The sequence below is a fragment of the Nycticebus coucang genome, chromosome 9, assembly GCF_027406575.1.
Source record: "Nycticebus coucang isolate mNycCou1 chromosome 9, mNycCou1.pri, whole genome shotgun sequence".
NCBI lineage: Eukaryota > Metazoa > Chordata > Mammalia > Primates > Lorisidae > Nycticebus > Nycticebus coucang.
The window spans coordinates 52,980,125-52,985,061 of record NC_069788.1 but is presented as its reverse complement, the minus strand read 5'-3'; the positions used below and the strand labels follow the sequence as shown (position 1 = coordinate 52,985,061).

The 4,937-nt window shown below is 40.9% G+C and overlaps 4 non-coding genes across 4 annotated transcripts; all 4 read left to right on the top strand.

The window, feature by feature from the left end:
• Window positions 1-1,148: 1,148 nt before the first annotated feature.
• On the top strand, window positions 1,149-1,220 carry TRNAA-CGC (transfer RNA alanine (anticodon CGC)). The gene has a single exon. It is a non-coding gene; the product is annotated as a tRNA-Ala (tRNA).
• Window positions 1,221-1,734: 514 nt separating this feature from the next.
• TRNAI-AAU (transfer RNA isoleucine (anticodon AAU)) lies at window positions 1,735-1,808 on the top strand. Its single transcript has one exon. It is a non-coding gene; the product is annotated as a tRNA-Ile (tRNA).
• A 1,801-nt stretch (window positions 1,809-3,609) lies between these two features.
• On the top strand, window positions 3,610-3,681 carry TRNAP-AGG (transfer RNA proline (anticodon AGG)). The gene has a single exon. It is a non-coding gene; the product is annotated as a tRNA-Pro (tRNA).
• Window positions 3,682-4,864: 1,183 nt separating this feature from the next.
• Window positions 4,865-4,937, top strand: TRNAK-CUU (transfer RNA lysine (anticodon CUU)). The gene has a single exon. It is a non-coding gene; the product is annotated as a tRNA-Lys (tRNA).

Here is a 4,937-nt window from a genome sequence, read left to right as displayed (position 1 = left end):
GTTATTTGTAGTTACTTAGTAGCCATCTTGGTTATCAGAAAAAACATAACATACACAGGGTTTAGCACTATCAGAGGTTTCAGGCATCCACTGGGAGTTTGGAACCTAGCCCCTCCAGATAAAAGGTGGGCACAACTGTATTTACTGGTACAAAAATGAAGGAGTGGAAAAAAATACTGTGATGTTTATACGGGAACTTGAAACCTAGGTTCTCAGATTAAAAGGCCAAGGCTCTACCCCTGGGGCTATCCAGATTTTCATGAAACACCCAAATCACATCAATTCTGGTCTATGTATATAAACTAGGAAGTAGTTTTAAACATTTTAGCTGCGATTGCAATAAGGAGCTTGTCATTCAGAAAATGCTTGTTAATAACTTATTAGCATAGAAAGAGAGCTACAAGAGTCTGCCTTAAGACCAAGGTCTAACTATATTACATTAATTCTGACATCTCCCCAAATTCTATATAATATATATATATGAACATAGAATTTCACATAGATACATGTATGTAATATATATGAGTAGACGCTATGTATATAGAGATTTAGATTCTATACACAACATATATAGCGGTATGCTATATGAAATTCAGTCCATTTAAAAATTAACAGAACGCTCATTTTAAGATAATTATCTCAAGTATTCTACTTTCGAGCCCAAATAAAACGTTTCAGATATAACCTGATCCCGGCGCTGGTGCACGAAAGAGGTTAATTGAATCATCTTTTCAGCCACACACTTTGGGCACCTGACTGTGAAACGAAGGACCGGGGGGAAGCTGTTTGAGCAGTGCTTGGTTTCAGCTGCCATAATTTTCAGTGCTTGGTTTCTTTGAGAAAAAAGGATAAAGGAATTGAAGTTTTGAAAGAAGAGCCTCAATTTCCTTTTTCCTTGTCAGTTTTCTGGGAAGTTGTATCCCTGGATGAAGTATTTGACATGCATCAGATGGCAGGAAAATTTTATACACTTTGAAAGACGACGAATGCTGTTCCGATAGCTGTTTCAGGATTTTGTTGGCTAAATAAATGAAAATTTAGCTTTAGCATTTTACAAACCTCAGAATTTCACGGGGGCGGAGGTTGGGGGGATTGGGGTTCTGTTTCAAACAACTGGGGAGAGCTACAGGTAAAGAAATTCCAGGGTTGGGGATGTAGCTCAGTGGTAGAGCGCATGCTTCGCATGTATGAGGCCCCGGGTTCGATCCCCGGCATCTCCAAGCCATTTTTACCTTCCAAATACAATTTATTTTAAAAATGTCAAATCACGACACTTTGTTTCCTCCACTTTATCAATTTCCTATGGCGTTCCATAAGTCACTGTGAATAGGACTGTACACATAGCTAGGGAAGCAGGACTGCTTTGAGGTATTTTGAGGTATCTTATCTGAAACTGAGGTAATTGCGAACATAGAAAAGTACGCCCAGAGGAGAGATGACGGAAGAGGAGTAATCTGGAAAATTGCCTGAAGTCTTTTAATGTCTATTGTGGTATATGGCCGGCTCTGTTAGGAAAGAAATAATCTTGTATTGAGAACACTGAAAGGGGAGGACGGGCTATTGTTAGTCTCGTGCGTCATAGAACGACAAAAATAGAGGAAACATAGGGAAAAGAAGCCCAGCTTGGTGCGGGCGAGTTTGTTCGCTCAGACGCACTGTTTTCCCGAAGAAAGATTAACTTCAAGACAGACAACACATTCTTGTTAGTGTTAGGAGAGAGAAACGAACGCAGGTGGCCGGTTAGCTCAGTTGGTTAGAGCGTGGTGCTAATAACGCCAAGGTCGCGGGTTCGATCCCCGTACGGGCCAACTCGTATTTCTTTTTCTCTTGTCATTCTGACCAAATTTGGTAACTTTTCCAGAAAGGAGAAACAAATCTTTCTAAGACAGGCTGCTAAACCTCCCCCAACTAACCACTGTACCAAAAGTCCAAACTGTCCTAGAGAGATGCAAAGATTCAATCCTAAATCAGAACGCTGAAAAAGTTTGCCCTGGAGAAGTAGAAAAGTAGCGGGACATCTTAGGAGTTAGATTTAAATTCGTTACAAGGAAAAACAGTGTCACCAATTTATTTAGTGGCTAAACACTGCCTTCGAAATAGTCTGAAAACATAGATGAGTACTGAAATGCGTAGCAGGTGTGATTATTATTATCTCTGATTGCCCAGGCGAGGATCCCTACCCGAAGAGAACATTACACACCAAGGCAGGGATTCCAACCTGAGAGAAACATTTTCTTTTCACTTAAATTTCTCGAGCAAGAAAAGATAAAGTTCTTTTCCAGAAGCTACCTTACCCTCTGTCAAGAACCTATTGGTCTAGGTTGGCCCATCCCAGGAATCCTTCTACTCAGCCTATTATTGTTATGCCTTTTGAGTCAGCCATATCTTCCACCAAAATGGACTCTCAGTACCTTGATTATGTATTCCTTGTACAGCCAATTTCCTCTATATTTTTTCACGACCTCACAGTTGTATATTCTGTCAGGTGAATTTTCACCTGTTCTGCAATTTTTCTTGGGAAATGTTGAGATCACGTCACAGGCTCCAATATGGACTTTGGTAACCTGCAAGCGTACACTTTGAGTTTGGGACTGTTATGCCAAGGAGTCTCTCAAAGACCATACTGCCAGACAAATCAATTTTAAAGAGGAGTCCTTTTATTGAAGAGTCAGCCGGTGACTGCCTCAGTGTCCCAACATGGGGTTTCTGAAAGTAGATTGGAGAGCTTAGCAGTGGTTCTCAACCTTTCTAATTCCTAACAAATGGAAAAAAGGGGTCGCGACCCACAGGTTGAGAACCACTGGCTTAAGGAGTTGGATTTTTAAGGCTTGGTCTGCATCCTGGTTGGCACCTGCCCAGGTGCATCCGGGTAGGTTAGCAAGCATTGTACAGAAGCAGAATTTTGCAGTTAGTCATACATCTCTATTTCAGTACTTTCCCACCTGGTATTTCTTGAAGGACAGTCCGGGGGCAGTTGGTACCTTGGTCTGTTTCTCAGGGAATTAGTCAAGCAAGAAGTCAGTGAGTACTTTTCCCATCTATCCTGGGAGTGAACCAGACTTACTTCATTTTGTTGAGGGATTGCGGCCCAGAAATTTGCCAGCAGTTAACTGGTATTTTTCCACCTTAGTCTAGGCCTAATAGGAGCTTGTCAAAAATACAACTTCTTGGGCCTCACCTTCAGGCGTTGACTCAATAGAGTGGAGAAAGACCCTGAATTTCTGCATTTTTAACAAAGGCCACTGATGTTCTCTTACAAAGGCGAGTCACGCGCCCTTTGAGAATGAATCTTTATACTGTCTTTAGGATTGAATTCAGGGAAAATCGAGAAAATTCCGAGAGTCACGTGGACCTGATAGGATAATCCAATTTTTCTGCCTCCTACATACTCCCCAGCTCTTATTTATTTGGGGCAGGAAAGAGGTTGGTGGATTACTTGTAATTATCCTACAGTTTTAAAAAGGAAAAACATAAATATGAACTCACCTGATGATTTTATTATATATTTAAGGTTACATAAAGTGTTTTGATGCAACATAGGATCAGAATAGGTTTTTAAAAAGAGAGAGTGATTTAGTAAATATTATATCCGAGACGGTTACTTCAGGTGGCTCGTTGGTCTAGGGGTATGATTCTCGCTTAGGGTGCGAGAGGTCCCGGGTTCAAATCCCGGACGAGCCCTGGGTTTGTTTATTTCCTTCATTACTTTAACTCATGCTACCAAAATTTGTTCAACTGCATGACCCTAAAAACTACTCCGACCCCAAAGGGGTGTATGGGGCCTTCATATTCCCTGATCCCAATAGTACTAGTAGTTACTAATCTCAGTACTTAACTGTATTTCCTGATTTGGGTTTTTCTTCAATTTTCCATCTATTCTACAACGAGTATTGTAAAAGTTACTCTTGCAAATGCAAATGTTTATTTTCTAGAAGTTCTGACTCCACAGTTGTGGGCTTATGAAAAGTGTAGGACAATGATCACATCTTTATACAGTGTCATCTTTCATTCATCACATCAAAGGATGGCTTTAGATTAAAAAAAAAATCATGTGCTGAACTATAGAGTCAAGATGTTAGGAACCTGTATTGAGTTATTTCAACTTTCCTCCATGGTTTTTCTCATTGGTACAAAATCGAGTTACTATCCCATTGTGCAAATAGGGGTTCTGCTGCCTTACTGAAAAGAAGTACGTTATCTCCTCTCCTGGAGTGTACCATTGGTACACTCATAAAGCAGATATTTAGGGTCTACTGTGTTCGATCCACTTTTGCGGTCAGCAGTAAACAAAACATAACAAAAATCACTGGATCCTCTATTCTAGTGGTTGTCAGATACTTTATATTACAATATAATTGCAACTCTCTCTCCTTTTTGTGTGTGTGCATTGATTATGAGAAGGACAACAAATAAACATACAGGGTCTGAAAAGGGAGATGAACACCGCAGACATGTTCTTGGCAGGAGGGTCAAGGGTAGACCCCAGCTGGGAACAGGGGAGTGACGCCTCAGAGGGCCAGAGAGAGGGCCTAGGATAGTGTCTGGCCTCGCGCGGATCTGGGCTCTTTGGGACTATGATTGGAGCCACGTTAGCATTCAGCTCTGGAGCTTTAGAAATGTCAGACCCCGACTCTTAGGTCCAATGTTTTTAAGTTTATCAATGCAAGTTGGTTATAATGGGGGAAAGTGGGCAGATGTAAAGAAAGTAAGTGTTAATGATTTCAGGTAATATTTACATTCGCTAAGTTTCATGTCATCTTATCTACAAAACCAAAATGAACAATTAAATAAAACATAGACTCCTATATAGCCATATAAAAGATTATGTATTCTCATAATAAATTAGAGAAGGTAATGCCCCAACGCCCGGCTAGCTCAGTCGGTAGAGCATGAGACTCTTAATCTCAGGGTCGTGGGTTCGAGCCCCACGTTGGGCG